The sequence below is a fragment of the Ovis aries genome, chromosome 3 (genome assembly GCF_016772045.2).
Source record: "Ovis aries strain OAR_USU_Benz2616 breed Rambouillet chromosome 3, ARS-UI_Ramb_v3.0, whole genome shotgun sequence".
In the NCBI taxonomy this organism is placed as follows: domain Eukaryota; kingdom Metazoa; phylum Chordata; class Mammalia; order Artiodactyla; family Bovidae; genus Ovis; species Ovis aries.
Window position 1 is genome coordinate 50,767,454 of NC_056056.1, and position 18,281 is coordinate 50,785,734.

An 18,281-nucleotide genomic window follows, 5' to 3' on the forward strand; every position below is an offset into this window, starting at 1 on the left:
ACTATGCTGACTTACCCATTGTTTCCCTTGGAGCTATAATAAAGTCTCTCTCCATTCATCCCTTTCTGCCTCCTGACTTACCCCTCAGCTTCCCCATGTGGCCTTGTGATATACAGCATGCCTCCTCCTCTTGAGAACTGTGAGTATAAAGCTCCTTTCATGGCATTGACTTCTCCATAGCTCAGCCAACTGTGATCAAATCCCAGGCACATTCACAACTCTCAGTTCAGTTCAGTCATTCAGTCGTGTCTGACTCTTTGAAACCCCATGGACTACAGCACTCTAGGCTTCTCTGTCCTTCACCAACTCCTGAAACTTGCTCAAACTCATGTCCATTGAGTCAGTGATGCCATCCAACCATCTCATGTTCTGTTATCCCCTTCTCCTCCTGCCTTTAATCTTTCTCAGCATCAGGGTCTTTCCCAATGAGTCAGTTCTTTGCACCAGGTGGCCAAAGGATTGGAGTTTCAGCTTCAATATCAGTCCTTCCAGTGAATATTCAGGACTGATTTCCTTTTGGATTGACTGGTTTGATCTCCTTGAAGTCCAAGGGACTCTCAAGAATCTTCTCCACCACAGTTCAAAAGCATCAACTCTTCGGCACGCAACTTTCTTTACAGTCCAACTCTCACATCCATACATGACTACTGGAAAAACCATAACTTTGACTAGGTAGACCTTTTGTCTCTGCTTTGTAATATGCTGTCTAGGTTTGTCATAGCTTTTCTTCCAAGGAGTAAGCATCTTTTAAATTTCATGTCTGCACTCACCATCTGTAGTGGTTTTGGAGCCCAAGAAAATAAAGTCTGTCACTGTTTCCGTTGTTTCTCCATCTATTTGTCATGAAGTGATGGGACTGAATGCCATGATCTTATTTTTTTGAATGTTGAGTTTTAAGCCAGCTTTTTGACTCTCTTCTTTCACTTTCATCAAGAGGCTCTTTAGTTCTTCTTCACTTTCTGCCATAAGAGTGGTGTCATCTGCATATCTGAGGTGACTGATATTTCTCCCGGCAATCTTGATTCCAGCTTATGCTTCATCCAGCCTGGCATTTCACATAATGATATTTCTGCATATAAGTTAAATAATTGTGGTGACAATGTCCACCCTTGACTTACTCCTTTCCCAATTTGGAACCAGTCTATCGTTCCATGTCTGGTTCTAACTGTCATGTCTTTAACCACAAAGAATTGGTCAGGAAAATTAAATAAAATAGCCTACATTGTAGATTTTATATACAGAAACACATTAACGTTGAAAATTGATGTAAAATAAACAACAAACAGGGCAGGTTGTTTAAAACAGTGTGTATTAGTCTCAGTTTTAAAGAAAACTTCCAGTATACATTGTGTGAGACAGAAACAAATAGTCTGATATTAAATAACATCAAAAGGTTGAATGAAATTTGGGGAAATTTTTATTTTTGTTTTTCTGTATTTCCTAATTCCTTTTCAATTATTACGAATCATTTTGTATGATTCAAGTGTTAGTTGCTCAGTCATGCTCGACCTTTGCTACCCCATGGACTGCAGCCCATCAGGCCCCTCTGTCCATGGGATTTTCCAGGCAAGGACACTGGAGTAGTTTGCCATTTTCTTCCCCAATGTATGATTCAGGTCTGGTTTAAAGATGTTATCACTTAACCTAACTTTTGTGCCTTTGGGGGCATTAAAACCTTTCTTGTGATTGTGACAGAGGAGCCAGTGATCCAGGTACATTTACCAAACAACACTATGTGGGTGAGCCTTCAACTTTTTTCTACAGCAACAATTTTTTTTCCCTTTGGAAATGATTGAGTTTGTCTCTAAGCTGAGAATTACGTACAATGCATTTTACTATTCACAGAAATGTAGCAAGGTACGAATATAGTATCTTTGGATAACAATTTCCACTTCTTTGTCAGTGAAAACTGGCCCAAATCCTTCTATTCCTTAGCTGTGTTCTTTTCTTTTTTAAATTTTTATTTATTTATTTTATTTTTTGGCTTTGTTGGGTCTTTACTGCTGCACACAGACTTTTTCTAGTTGTAGCAAGTGGGAGCTCCTCTCTAGTTGCAGTAGTTGGACTTCTCAATGTGGTGGCTTCTCTTGTTGCAGAATACAGGCTCTAGGGTGTGTGGGCTTCAGTAGTTGGGGCATGCGGGCTCAGTAGTTGTGGTGCGTGGGTTTAGTTGCCCCTCGGCATGTGGAATCTTCCCAGATCAAGGATTGAACACTGTGTCACCTTCTTAACCTTCTTAACCACTGGACCACCAGGGAAGTCCTGCGTTCTTTTCTCCTATTTTGTGGGATCCTGTTTTTTGTGTTTCAAGTTTTTTTCTTTTTTCCCTGCTGCATTTTATGAGAATCCTGAGTTTCTCTGGTATATGTGTTCATGGTTCCTTTTAAGCATGCTCGTTTTGAAGGTTTTCCTTTCCTTCTCTATGCTGTGTTTATGATGCTGCATTACCTGATGTGCTAACTCCTTATTTTGCTTTTATCTGTCTGTTCAATCAGTTCTGTCAATGTGAGTGTATTGTCCTTCATGTCTTATCTCTACCAGCTACATGCTTGTTAGATCAAATCCTCTATATCTGTGAGAGGTGTACATTCCTTTTACATTTTTTTGTGCAGGCAGAATCATTCATATTTGGGGTCCAAGCTGAAATGACTTTCCCATTGCTCAGAGTCACAGAACCACTGCATGTCTTCCAGGCAGCAGTGCCTTAACAACATTTGCAGTCTAACCAGGGGACTGTTAAATAGCAAAGCATGTTCATATATTCAGCACAACCCGTTTAGATAGAAGAGGAATTGGTGGCACTTCTTTTGTGAATATTGAGAGGACTTTTAGGTGGTTTTGCCCTGTAAATGTATAAGAAACCCTAACTCTCAAAGAACATGAAAGGAATTAGTAAACTGGGGTAATACTTGTGACCCATGAAGTTTAGAGCACATTAGTACCTTTTTCTTATTGCCTTCCATATTTGATAAAACAGAACAAATAAATTGGCTGAAATCTGAAAAGTTGAAGTGGTCTCCACTTATTTTCTAAACGTCCAAAGTATCCTTCCAGTCTCACTGAAACAGCCCCTTTGCTTGATTTTTCCTAATCTTTAGCTTTTCAGTGTCTTGATTGAAATAGCAATTGTAGGTGAGTTAGCATTTTTAGGATCTATGGTACATTCCACTGAAGATGGATTTGTTTTATATCCCTTGAATTGTTTTTATGAATTCAGCTCACAGATTTTTAAGCCCTTTTAATTTTCATGGTCGCTGACTATGTGGTTAATGGTGTATATTTCTCAATTGTGAACCAGTTGCAGTAGTTTCCAGTGCATACGCTTTTCTTTCCAATTCAGATTTCTATACTGATGCTAATTTAGTTTCTTCCAATAAAATATTTCAAGGTCTTTTTATTAAAGCAGGAATTAAATTAATTATCACTATTTATAAAATACTACTTAATATAAAAGAAACTCCAAAGAAATTATAATCACTCTGTAAAATTGAACATAGAAAGCACTTAAAAATTCATGAATGTAAAGTAAAATATGCTTCAATAAAATTTCTGTACAGAGCCAACTTGTATCTTAGAAGAGAACTTGGAATGTTCTGTTTACATCTAAATGAGCCCCTAAAACAGAAAACTTTAGTTTTATAAATATCTCCTAAAATAACTATACATATATTTCCTCTAATCAAGCAGCAAAAACCTAATGAGGATCAATAGTGTGTTCCATACTGTATTTCTAATTTGCTACTTACCTGTGCTGATAAACTTACCACATTTGTAGTGGTAGGTACAATGAGAAAAACATTCATAGGTCCAAGACATGACATCGAGTTAAGAGTTTTTTCAGGTATCAGTAGTATTACTTAATAGGATCACGGCTGGTATTTTGGGTGAGGGTAAAAAATTTCATTATGTGGAATTCTGCATAACTGCCATGGGTAAAAGCTGATTCTTCTTCCTTGGGCTGGAGAAAGATCAAGCCCTAACCCGAAGCTGTAGATACATAATATTTGAATGAACTGAGATTGTTTTTGAGAGAAAGAGCAGCAGGCTTTGAGAGGTTACTGAGGAAGTTGTCTGTGAGATGTAGTATTTTCCATGTTGGCTACATATAATCTGTATTTGTACACATAATCAGTATTCAGTGCTACTTGAGGCCATTTGTTTCCATGTTTTTCACCTGTTAGAGGGAGCATTCATGCATGCCTGTATTTTGGTCAGAGAGAGGAACCTGGACCAAAGTTCTACCTATTGATTACAGGTGATCTCTCTGTAGTGTTGATGAGCTGATGTAAAGTCATACTTCCTGCTGTGAGGTCCATAATACCAGTGTATGGAGGGCAGCATTTAAATTTGGTTAACAAAGATTACTTGATAGTCCTTAAGGAACATCTTCAATAGGCCCCTAGATAATTAGATAATCATACCTAGTTAGTGTATCACCTGGTTTGTGTTATAGGAACTGAAAACAATTTTGGTGGAAAAGTATTCTCAGTGAAATGTTATACTTATTTATTTTAGTGTAAATGGGAATACAGAAGACCATCTGGTTCTTTCAGGCTCATAAAGGCACTGTCCTATAATTTCAGATAAAGCAAGTGATTTACCAAGAGAATCATTTGGGTGGCTGGAAAGTAAAGAGATAAGTAAAATATGGTTTCCCACTTCATTTGCTGTGTTCCCTGCACAGCATCACGACATCCTGCAACAAAATGCCTTCATAAAAGACCTTATGCTTGTCAGTAAGGATGGTTCTAATTCAAGTTCCAGCTTTTTTTTTTTATTGGAAATTCTTCCTGAATTTTGAACTCTTTAAGTTGTCAGATTTGGGATTGAACAAATGCCCTTAGATGCGCTTATGTTTACTTCAGTAATTTTAAGAGTGACACGGTAATATTTTGTGTGTAGAGGCCTTGTTTTGCATCTCCATTATGTCATATCCACCTCTTTTATTCCAGTCATTTACTTATGTGTTTATGTAAAGAATTAAATGCTCAGCACTATCCTCAAGGATTCCAACATTCTATTAGTGTGATAGCTACAAATGAATGAACAGTTAAAACAGGCTGTGAATTAGGGCACACTATGGTTTTTTCCTGCGGTCATGTATGGATGTGAGAGTTGGACTGTGAAGAAAGCTGAGCGCTGAAGAATTGATGCGTTTGAACTGTGGTGTTGGAGAAGACTCTTGAGAGTCCCTTGGACTGCAAGGAGATCCAACCAGTCCATTCTGAAGAAGATCAACCCTGGGATTTCTTTGGAAGGAATGATGCTAAAGCTGAAACTCCAGTACTTTGGCCACCTCATGCGAAGAGTTGACTCACTGGAAGAGATTCTGATGCTGGGAGGGATTGGGGGCAGGAGGAGAAGAGGACGACAGAGGATGAGATGGCTTGATGGCATCACTGACTCAATGGACGTGAGTCTGAGTGAACTCCAGAAGTTGGTGATGGACAGGGAGGCCTGGTGTGCTGCGATTCATGGGGTCACAAAGAGTCAGACACGACTGAGCGACTGAACTGAACTGAACTGAACTAAGAGGCAAGCATGATATGCTGTAAGAGCAAGAGTGGGTGTGAGCAGGTCTAGAAATGGTACCTGAGTTAAGTTTTGACTTGATTAAGTAAAGAAAACAGGGAAAGAGCTTCCCTGTGGCAGGAATGACAGGACAAAGGTTTAGAGGTATCAGAGAATATGGAGTGTTTGAAGAACAACTGGCAATTCACTAAATCTGGAGTTCCTAAAGACTTAAAATACAAGGTGCATGAATGTTGAGTAATGAGTCTATATTATGGACAGTCAGTACAATTGGAACTTTATCCCTCCGCAATGGAAGTCATCCAAGGCTTTTCAATAGAGGGTGACATGAAAGTGAAAGTAAAAGTTGCTCAGTTGTGTCCGGCTCTTTGTGACCCCATGGACACATAGTTCATGGAATTCTCCAGGCCAGAATACTGGAGTGGGTAGCTTTTCCCTTCTCCAGGGTATCTTCCCAACCTAGGGATCAAACCCAGGTCTCCTGCATTGCAGATGGATTCTTTACCAGCTGAGCCACAAGGGAAGCCCAAGAATACTGGAGTGGGTAGCCTATCCCTTCTCTAGCGGATCTTCCTGACCCAGGAGTTGAACCAGGGTCTCCTGCATTGCAGGCAGATTCTTTACCAACTGAGCTATCAGGGGGAAAAAGAGTAGAGGATGACATGATGAAATTTGTATTTGGGGGAAAAAAAACCACTGCAGAATAGAGGAGGAATCAGAGTGGGCTAAGGCTGAGGGCAACATGATCAGGCAGAAGAAGCTTTTCAGTAATCTAAGGAAGAACGATGAGAGCCTTGATAAAGGCAATAATGATGGAGAGAAAAAAAGAAGGTATATTTTTGAAATATCAGAGGTAGAATATTTTTGACCTGATGAGCGATTTCATGTAGGAGATGGCATCAAGGAAAGGAATTAAAAATGACTCCTGTGTTTCTGACAGGGCTCGATGAATAGTGAGTGTTTCTCCTCATTGACGTATGACAGGAGTTGGATCAGTTTGTGGGGGAAAGATGATGAGTTTGCTTTTAAGCATGTTGATGTTGAAGTGATTGGAAAACTGGTAATTACTATAAGGGGCTAGAACTCAAGCAAGGGCCCAGAGCTAGAGAAATAGATTTGGGAGCTTTCAACATAATGTAAACTGCTGACGTGAATGAGACCAACCAGAGACTATACAAAGAGCAGGGAAAATGAAGAACATATGAAATTTTTGGATAACAAATAGCAGTTCACTGAATCTGGAGTCTAAAGACTTAAGATGCAAGGTGGATGAATGCTGAGTAATGAGTCAATACTGCTGGACATTTAGTACAATTGGAACTCTCGCTGCAGTGGAAGTCATCAGAGGCTTTTCAACAGAAAGTGACATGATATAATGTATACTTTGGAAAACAAACTCACTGCAGAATAGAGGAGGAATCAGAGGTAGCTAAGACTGAGGGCAACAAGTGGGTAGAGGAAGAAAAAAGAGAGTGGTGTCCTTGAAACCAAGGAAAGAGTAAAATATTCATATTATCAATACTTCTGAATGGTCAAGTAAGATAACTGAAATGGGGCTACTGGATATTTTGAGGTGATTTATTGTTATTCAGTCACTAAGTCCTGTACCACTCTTTGCAACCCCACGAACTGAAGCATGCCAGATAGACCCCTGTCCTCCACTGTCTCCCAGAGTTTGCTCAAATTCATGTCAGTTGAATTAGTGATGCTATCTAATGTGTGATGCCACCTATCTAGTGATGCCATCTCATCCTCTGCCACTCCCTTCTCCTTTTGCTTTCAATCTTTCCCAGTATCAGGGTCTTTTCTAGTGAGTTGGTCCCTCATCAGATAACCAAAATACTGAAGCTTCAGCTTTAGCATCGGTCTTTCCAATGAATATTTAGAGTTGATTTCCTTTAGGCTTCACTGGTTTGATCTCCTTGCAGTACAGAGATTCTCAAGAGTCTTCACAAGCACCACAATTCGAAAGCATCAATTCATTGGCTCTCAGCCTTCTTAGAGTCCATGGGATCACAATGAGTCAGACACGACTGGGTGACTGAACAACAACAACAGCCTTCTTGATGGTCCAACTTTCTTATCTGTACATGACTACTAGAAAAAATCATAGCTTTGATTACATGGAAAATTGCCAGCAAAAGTGATGCCTCTGCTTTTTAACATGCTCTCTAGAGTTGTCATAAACTTTCCTTCCAAAGAAAATCTTTTAATTTCATGGTGCAGTCACCATCTGCAGTGATTTCAGACTCCAACATCTGTTACTGCTTCCACTTTTTCCCCTTGTATTTCCATGAAGTGATGGGACTGGATGCCATGATCTTCATTTTTTTGTGTTGAGTTTTAAGCCAGCATATTCACCTTCTTTCACTCTCATCAAGAGGCTGTTTAGTTCCTCTTCATTTTCAGCCATTAGAGTGGTGACATCTGCATCCATGAGGTTGTTGATATTTCTCCCAGCAGTCTTGATTCCAGCTTGTGATTCATCCAGGCTGGCATTTCACATGATATAACTCTGCATGTAAGTTAAATAAGCAGGGTGATAATATACTGCCCTGTTGTACTGCTTTCAAATTTTGAACCAGTCAGTTGTTCCATGTCCAGTTCTAATCATTGCTTCTTCACCTGCATACACGTTTCTTGGGAGACAGATAATGTGGTTTGATACTCCCATATCTTTAAGAATTTTCCAGTTTGTTGTGACCCACACAGTCAAAGGCTTTAGCATAGTCAATGAAATAGATGTTTTTCTGTAACTCCTTTGCTTTCTCCTTGATCCAATGAATGTTGGCAATTTGATCTCTGCTTTGCCTCTTCCAAAAGCATCTTATCCATCTGGAAGTTCTAGGGTAACATACTGCTGAAGCCTAACTTGAAAGATTTTGAGCATAACCTTGCTAGTATGTGAAATGGTTGTATGTGAATGGTCGTCTGAAGATTCTTTTCATTGCCCTGCTTTGGGATTGTGATGAAAACTTACCTTTTCTAGTCCTATGGCCGTTGCTGAGTTTTCCAAAGCTGCTGACATATTGAGTACAGCACATTAACTGCATCATCTTTTAGAATTTGAAATAGCTCTAACGGAATTCTATCACCCACTAGCTTTTTTTGTAGTGGTGCTTCCTAAGGCCCACTTGACTTCACACTCGAGGATGTCTGGCTCTAGCACCATGTTTATCCAGACCTTTCCTGAATAGTTCTTCTGTATATTTGCCACCTCTTCTTAATCTCTTCTGCATCTGTTAGATCCCTACCATTTATCCTTTATTGTGCCCTTCCTTACATGAAATGTTTCCTTGATATCTCCAATTTTCTTGAAGAGTTCTCTAGTTTTACCCATCCCATTGCTTTCCTCTATTTCTTGGCATTGTTCATTTAAGAAGGCCTTCTTTATCTCTCCTTGCTATTCACTGGAACTCTGCATTCACATGGGTATATCTTTCCCTTTCTCCATTGCCTTTCATGTCTCTTCTTTCCTCAGCTATTTGTAAAGGCTCTTCAGACAACCACTTTGCCTTCTTGCATTTCTTTTTCTTTAGGATTGTTTTGGTCACTGCCTCCTATACCGTGTTACCGAATTTCATCCGTAGTTCTTCAGGTACTCTGTCTACCAGATCTAATTCCTTGAATCTTATTTGTCACCTCCACTGTATAATCATAAGGGATTTGATGTAGGTCATACATGAATGGCTTAGTTGTTTTCCTTACTTATTCACTTTAAGCCTAACTTTTGCAATAAGAAGCTCGTAATTTGAGCCATTTAGGTCTTGTTTTTGCAGACTGTATAGAGCTTCTCCATCTTCAGCTGCAAATAATATAAGCAGTCTGATTTCAGTATTGACCATCTGCTGATGTCCATGTGGAGAGTTGTCTTGGGTTTTTGGAAATTGGTGTTTTTACTATGACAAGCATGTTCTCTTGACAAAACTCTGTTAGCATTTGCCCTACTCCATTTTGTACTCCAAGACCAAACTTGCCTGTTATTCTGGGTATCTCTTTACTTCCTACCTTTGCATTCCATTCCCCTGTGGTGAAAAGGTCAACTTTTTTGATGTTTGTTCTAGAAGTTGTTGTAGCTCTCCATAGAACCAGTCAACTTCAACTTCTTTGGAATGCAGTTTGGGAATAGACTTAGATTACTGTGATGTTGAATGGTTTGCCTTAAAAATGGAATGAGATCATTTGTCATTTATGAGGTTGCGCTGAAGTAATGCGTTTTGGACTCCTTTGTTGACTATGAGGGATACCCCATTTCCTTCTAGGAATTCTTGTCCACAGTAGTAGCTTTAGTGGTCATCTTAATGAAATTCGCCCATTCTGTCCATTTTACTCAGATTCCTAAGATGTTGGTGTTCACTCTTGCCATCTCCTGCTTGACCGCATACAATTTACCTTGATTCATGAGCCTAACATTCCAGGTTCCTATACAGTATTTTTCTTTACAGCATCAGACTTTACTTCCATCACCAGACACACCCACAATTGAGTGTGAGTTCCACTTTTGTCAGCCCCTTCATTCTTTCTGGAGCTATTAGTAATTGCCCTCCATTCTTCCCTAATAGCATACTTTCCAACACCTGCAGACAGCATCTGACCTGGGGACTCATCTTCCAGTGTTATATCATGTTTGCATTCTATTCAGGGGGTTCTTATGGCAAGAATACTGGAGTGGGTTGCCATACCCTTCTCCAGTGGACCACATTTTATCAGAACTCTTCACTATGACCAGTCTGTTTTGGGTGGCCCTGCGTGGTATGCTTCATAGCTTCATTGAGTTATGCAAGCCCCTTCACCATAACAAGGCTGTGACCCATGAAGGGATTTGAGGTGATAGATTTATATTTATTTAGATAAGGTATATGTGACTATTATGTAATTTGAAAATATATAATGAGATATATACATATAGTGGAAAAAAATATATATATATATATTTAGTGGAAATGTACATAAATATGTATAACTTAAGAATTACCAAACATCTCATCAGCCAGCATAACTATTGCTAAAATTATAATGTATATCCTTTTAGATTTTTTTCTATATTTAAATACATTCTCTACCTAGATATATCTAGATATGTGTCTATATATAACAAAGTGAGTACCCATTATAAAAATAGGAGACACTGCATGAATTTGGTTGTCATTCTTGTCCAAAGTCCATGATAATCTTTTCTCCATCTGTCCTAATTTTAGTATATAAGCTGGGGGAGCACATGGTGTCTGTTGAATTAAGCAACTGGGAGATCATTTGTAACTTTGTATGGCTAATTTCAGTGGAATGGTGAGGGTAGGAGCCAGGTTGTGTGGGCTGGGGAATGGGTGGGCAGTGAGGAAACAGAACGAACATTACAGACCGCCCTCTCAAGAAACCAGGTTGTGAAGGGAAAGGGAAGCAGAAGATGTCAAGAAAGGAGTAGGATGGAGAGGGATTTTTTTTTCTTTTATATTTTCAATTTTTACTTGAACAAGACTTCTCACTGACTGGACTTCTCTGGTGGCTCAGACAGTAAAGCATCTGCCTACAATGCGGGAGACTCTAGATTCGATCCCTGGGTTGGGAAGATCCTCTGGAGAAGAAAATGGCAACCCATTTTAGTACTCTTGCCTGGAAAATCCCATGGACGGAGGAGTGTGGTAGGCTACAGGGTCACAAAGAGTCGGACATGGCTGACTAGAAGGAGCTGCCTAAGAGGGATGAATTAAAAGATAAAAAAGTAGAGATTGTGATTGATAGAGTTGAGGCCTTAGGAGTCAGGGTAGGAAGGAATAGGAAAGAGAGACCAAACCCTCTCTTCCAAGAAGGAAACTGGGAAGAAGGTGTAGGTGGGAAGATGTTTTGATAAGTTTTCCAGTGGGTCACCTGACGTGATTCTTGTCACCAGAATGAAAATGGTTGTTACCCATGTGTAATGAGATATTTGAGGAAGTCTTTTCAAATTTGCATGAGACAGAAAACCTGAATATTGGATAAGATGATCTGTATACTTACCTCCTGAGAAAGATCCCAAGAGATGTATGTTAGAAAAGTCTAGTCTTCTCTAAACAAATGGAATGATCCCCAAATGGTTTAGTTACCTTAAATAACCTATTAAGTATTTATTATCCACATGTTTCTGTGTGTATTTTGTTAGCTTGTCCAGCCCCTGTGAAGTATAGTATTTAACCTAGGGAAGTGGCATTATTTGGTGCGAAAAACAAATTTGAAATAAATCTTGACTGAGTTTCTTTAACTTTGGAAAAAATAATATACTTGTGCTTTAGTTCTCTTCTCTTCTAAAACTGGGATATCATCATGCTGATCTCAGGGCAAATAGAAGATAGCACAGCTAATAATATATGTGTTACCACACATTAGTGTCCTTGTATGTTACTTTCTCATACATATCTTGTCCCTCTCAGGGTTCAAGGTCTCCCTTTCACTGCTACGTAGCAGGACTTCCTGACAGAAACATGAAACTGTTAATAATGATAATGAACTTTGGCCAGTGACCAGGAGTGTTCCGTGAAGTCTTAGTTGCTGTGAAATGTAAATATGATGAATTAGATGGAAAGGGGTACCACCCCGAAATGTGCAGTCTTAACAGAGTCCATCTGCATGTCCTAAATGCCACTGTACCTTTTAGTTTTGTCTTTACAAAAGCATAGCCCCTGAGGTACTTTTTGTTTCATAAGACAAGATTAAATGCCTCAGATGACCAGGAGGAAATCTGGATTAGTTTCTCTTTTCACAAATGACTTTTTCTAACAACAAGCTTGATAAGGTGATTTATCAGCAGGAATATATGCTGAGTACCACTGAGGCCAAAATATCAGTTCTCAGAACAAAAGACTTGTGAGCAAATATAATTGCTATAATGTGTTACTACCTCTTACATCTAGTAATTCAGTTGAATGAGGCAGGGATAACACAATGCAGGTGAGTTATCTTCCATTTATTAAACTTCCACCAGATGAACAGCAGTGACTGGTGGTTACACCAGGTGAATAAGCCACTTTAAAATGGGAAATTGAAAGAAGCAGCGGTGTTAGGCTTAAATAATTTCTGAATCTCTGCAACTTAATTCCTAGTTAACATCACATCAATTGATTTAGCTTTCCCTTTTAAAATAAAATATTAACACATTTGAGCTTGCTTTAAAAATCAAATCCTTGAGTACTAGTTAAGTATTCTTCCTGGTATGAGCTTCCTGGTGGCTCATACATTGCCTGCAATGTGGGAAACCCAGGTTTGATCCCTGGGTCAGGAAGATCCTTTGGAGAAGGGAATAATGGCTACTCACTCCAGTATTCTTGCCTGGAGAATTCCATGGACAGAGGAGCCTGACAGGCTATAGTCCATGGGGCTGCAAAGAGTCGTACACAACTGAGCAACTAACACACACACACACACACAAGTATTCTTATAATCACTGAACAATTTAAAATAGCTCTTACCTAAATATCTGCATTCATTTCTTTACATCATATCTTAATATTCTGATTACTTTGTCTTTTTCACTGTCTGTCCCAAGGTTACTTGAATGTTTTTTCATACTCTTGCTCACTTTTTGGAGAGCATTTTTCTGGCAACAGTTCAAAAAGGTGTTGAATTTTTCCTTGTTTTTCAGTTGTACAAACTGTTCAATATTGCTTGACCAATGCATCCATAATTTGAAGGTGCTCTTGGTTACCTATTGCCTGATATGAGTGCCCTGGTGAAATGGAAGGACACTGGCCCTACAGGTGTCCATTCTCATCCAAGCTCATGCTCTGAACACTCCTTGCTCGATGAATTGTTCTTGCTTTTTTTAAAATATGATGAATTAGAGCTCGTTTCATCTTAAACAATCAGCATAAAGTATGATACACATTGGGTGGTTAGTACATTTACCGTGATTAAGTGAATGGTTGGATAAATGGATAAAGGAAGGGAGAATTGGAGCATATGCGATTTGCCTTTTCTGCTAGAATATGGAAGGCATTCTGAGCAAGGAAAATCACTTTGGGTTCTGTTTTTCAGATAAGTGATATCTGAACTATTGTGTTCTGAGTAGAAAATCTCCCTTTTTTGCAAAAAAGCACTAGTATTTTAACTAGAATCATTTTTTTTGTGTGTGTATTTGATTGTGAGATTTGAACTTGGCATTTTTACTAAATGTTCAGTACCATCCTAATCATTGTAAAGGGAGCAAATTCCCTATCCCTGAGTGTATTTGAGAGGACAAATTTATATAAAGCAAGGAGAGAGCAACACAAGACACTTTGTATTCAGATTAAATATTATGCACTAGCTATTCTGATTAGATGGAATACTGATGGAATTCAGAGAAAGGAAAAGACACTGGGCCTTAGGGAAAAAAGGCAATTTGGGTCAATGAGGAGAAGAAATATTTCCTAAGGGCTCTTGTGGGCCAACTTGCGGAGCTTGTACAATCTTTCACAAAAAACTTGCCACATGGATCTCAGCAATCAAATATCAAGGCCTCACTGCTTTGCTGAAGGAAGCCCCGAGTTTAATTTTTCCTGAACAAAAATGACACCTAGTTTTAAAACATAATAAATAAAAACTAGTGATCCAGTTATATGGCAGAAACCAACATAATGTTTTAAAGCAATCATCCTCCAATTAAAAATGAATATATTGAGTAAAAATATATACATAAAAACCATAGGTATATATTTAAATTAAGCATAAATATAAATATAACGTTTTTTTTTTTTTTTTAATGTGTGTCTGTGTCTGTTGCTCAGTCGTGTCCGATTCTGTGACCCTATGGACTGTAGCCTGCTAGGCTTCTCCGTCCATGGGGATTCTCCAGACAATACTGGAGTAAGTAGTACTTACTACTTATTCCATTCTCCAGGGGTTCTTCCCATTGGGCCATATTTTATATATTTTTATTTAATCATACAGTTATGAAGGATCTAATATGCTACTATTCCACATTCCAAGGCCAAAATTTGCCTGTTACTCCAGGTGTTTCTTGACTCCCTACTTTTGCATTCCAGTCCCCTATAATGAAAATGACATCTTTTTTGGGTGTTAGTTCTAAAAGATCTTGTAGGTCTTCATAGAACCGTTTAACTTCAGCTTCTTCAGCGTTACTGGTTGGGGCATAGACTTGGATAACTGTGATATTGAATGGTTTGCCTTGGAGATGAACAGAGATCATTCTGTCATTTTTGAGATTGGATCCAATTACTGCATTTCGGACTCTTCTGTTGACCATGATGGCTACTCCATTTCTTCTGATGGATTCCTGCCCGCAGTAGTAGATATAATGGTCATCTGAGTTAAATCCACCCATTCCAGTCCATTTTAGTTCGCTGATTCTTAGAATGTCGACGTTCGCTCTTGCCATCTCCTGTTTGACCACTTCCAATTTGCCTTGATTCATGGACCTAACATTCCAGATTCCTATGCAATATTGCTCTTTACAGCATTGGACCTTGCTTCTATCACCAGTCACATTCACAGCTGGGTATTATTTTTGCTTTGGCTCCATCCCTTCATTCTTTCTGGAGTTATTCCTCCACTGACCTCCAGTAGCATATTGGGTACCTACTGACCTGGGGAGTTCCTCTTTCAGTATCCTATCATTTTGCCTTTTCATACTGTTCATGGGGTTCTCAAGGCAAGAATACTGAAGTGGTTTGCCATTCCCTTCTCCAGTGGATCACATTCTGTCAGCCCTCTCCACCATGACCCGCCTGTCTTGGGTTGCCCCGCCGGCCTGGCTTAGTTTCATTGAGTTAGACAAGGCTGTGGTTCTAGTGTGATTAGATTGACTAGATTTCTGTCAGCCAGGAAGCAACAGTTAGAACTGGACATGGAAGAACAGACTGGTTCCAAATAGGAAAAGGAGTACATCAAGGCTGTATATTGTCACTCTGCTTATTTAACTTATATGCAGAGTACATCATGAGAAATGCTGGACTGGAAGAAACACAAGGTGGAATCAAGATTGCCGGGAGAAATGTCAATCACCTCAGATATGCAGATGACACCACCCTTATGGCAGAAAGTGAAGAAGAACTAAAAGCCTCTTGATGAAAGTCAAAGAGGAGAGTGAAAAAGTTGGCTTAATGCTCAACATTCAGAAAACGAAGATCATGGCTTCTGGTCCCATCACTTCATGGGAAATAGATGGAGAAACAGTAGAAACAGTGTCAGACTTTATTTTTGGGGCTCAAAATCACTGCAGATGGTGATTGCAGCCATGAAATTAAAAGACGCTTCCTCCTTGGAAGAAAAGTTATGACCATCCTAGACAGCATACTCAAAAGCAGAGACATTACTTTGCCGACTAAGGTCCGTCTAGTCAAGACTATGGTTTTTCCAGTAGTCATGTATGGATGTGAGAGTTGGACTGTGAAGAAGGCTGAGCACCGAAGAATTGATGCATTTAAACTGTGGTGTTGGAGAAGACTCTTGAGAGTCCCTTGGACTGCAAGGAGATCCAACCAGTCCATTCTGAAGGAGATCAGCCCTCGGATTTCTTGGAAAGAATGATGCTAAAGCTGAAACTCCAATACTCTGGCCACCTCATGTGAAGAGCTGACTCACTGGAAAAGACCCTGATGCTGGGAGGGATTGGGGGCAGGAGGAGAAGGGGATGACAGAGGATGAGATGGCTGGATGGCATCACTGACTCGATGGCCGCGAGTCTGAGTGAACTCTGGAAGTTGGTGATGGACAGGGAGGCCTGGCATGCTGCGATTCATGGGGTCACAAGGAGTCGGACACTACTGAGCGACTGAACTGAACTGAACTGAGCTGCATATGCTATTATACAGATTTGTGCCTTAATGAGTTTATAATCTAGTTATAAGTCTAAGTTTATAACCTTATTTAAAACTAATGTCAATTTCTTAGCAATGAGCCTGTTAAAAAAAAAAAAAAAAAGTACTATCATTTGCTACTCACGGTAAATCTGGTAGCAATTTAGGGTTTATTACAATGTGAAGATGTCAGTGTCTGGATTTGGGAGGGTGAGAAGGAGCACAGTATGGTGGAAACTTTGGGAAATGGCATAAACTCTGTGTTATAATGTATTCCAGATCTGTTTTCAGTAGTAGGCTCCTGTTAAAGAAATAAGATCCAGTAGCCCATGGTCAAAAAGTAGAGTGACAGCTGTGTTACAAAGACTTGGGAATTGTTAGAGAAGAGAGTTAAGCAGTTACTTTGTTCTACAAAAGGAATGTTTCAGAAAATTAGTTTGGGCTGCATTATACATCAAATGAAAGATAAAGGGAGCAGTTTATGTTTATCTTGCTGTAACCTGGATATGAAATGTTGAGATTCTTATGAAGATTAATGTTATACAATCATTGCGTATGGATTTCTAATTTACAGGAGGTTAGAAGGACAGAGAATAAGTTAATTGCCAATTAAATAATGTGTTCCTATTAAATAATTTGATACTTTTGGACTATAAAGATAATTTCTCAAAATATATTATCTGAAATAGTAACAGTTATTATTTTCAGTTTGTGGAATCTACTACCTAAATCAGAATTGAAATGCTGCTGAAGAATAATAGGTAGAATAATAGGTAGAACAGTGTTAGTTTACCTTTGGTCAGATATATTTTGTTTAGAAAAACCGAGTCCTTGTTAGGACTTAGGAAACCTAATAGCATATACAATGAGCACTGCCTACCTGGATATCACATATGTTCACATCCAAATGGATAGCAAGTCATACTTTAGGAGCAGATTGAGTCTGTTTATGCTCCAAAATGAATTTAAATGACGAGAATATGAATGTAGTGAAAAGCACGGAAATGAATTTGACAGATACTAGTTTTCATTTTGAGTTTCAAATTACTGGCTTTCTGTTAGCATATATCAGGAGTTGTGAATTTCTATTAAGTTGGCACATAGTTTTAAATTTTATGAGTATGCTATTGTAAGTGTAAAAACTCATTTCAGTGAGATATGGACATGGATATTTCTTTTTTAATCAGCAAGCTCTAGGCTATATATTATTAGTCTAAGCTTGTCATCCTGACAGCCTTTAGGCTGTGGAGCTTTATTCTTATATTCCTTTTTGGTGATGTTTTGTTTATTTGGGTAGAATTAAAAAAGAGGCTGTGAAGAGAATTTAGTAGTTTAATACTTATTTAATATTTGCTTAAAATATTAAGGTATACTTTAGAGGCATTTGTGCTTAGACATGCATTATTATTACAACCTCTTGAAATTATTAGAATGATGCTTTTGTTCAACAGTATTTCTTTCAGTGTTTTGTTAAAGGTATGAGCTTATCATACATAGAGGTCTTGCAGATGTAGTACTTGAGGGCTGTGTTAAACTTTAACAGTATCAGAAATAACTACCCCACTCTCTTCTACTGCAAACAGCAAAGAGCAGTTGAAAATTACACATCACCTCAGGTTTGGATTAAAAATGGTGATGGATCTTCTAATTGCAGCAGCAACTTGCATCTTGGGTCACCTGTCAGTTCACTGATCAAGGACTCTGAATGCTTATTATGTCGGGGACAGTGATGGGCGACCCACTGCCTCCTTATAGTCACAGGAAAAGAAATGAGTGACATTGAGCAAAATTAATGGTGGAATATCAGTAGCAGGGCTTTCCCAGCTTATTTCCTACTGTAAATATGGCTACCATTATTACTATTGCCGCTGCTGCCAGGAGTATTAGCAGAGCTAGCTACCATATCCTAAGAATCTAGGCTATGCTTCCCCACTCTGCCGAATGTTCTACACACATAACTCATATAATCCTCACAGCAGTCCT

At 38.9% G+C, this 18,281-nt stretch overlaps 1 protein-coding gene and 1 non-coding gene across 5 annotated transcripts in view; one reads left to right on the plus strand and one right to left on the minus strand.

The window, feature by feature from the left end:
• CTNNA2 (catenin alpha 2) overlaps window positions 1–18,281 on the plus strand; it is a 1,404,594-nt gene that overhangs the window by 153,042 nt on the left and 1,233,271 nt on the right. The window lies entirely within an intron of this gene.
• On the minus strand, window positions 10,647–10,750 carry LOC114114209 (U6 spliceosomal RNA). Its single transcript, XR_003589041.2, has one exon. It is a non-coding gene; the product is annotated as a U6 spliceosomal RNA (small nuclear RNA).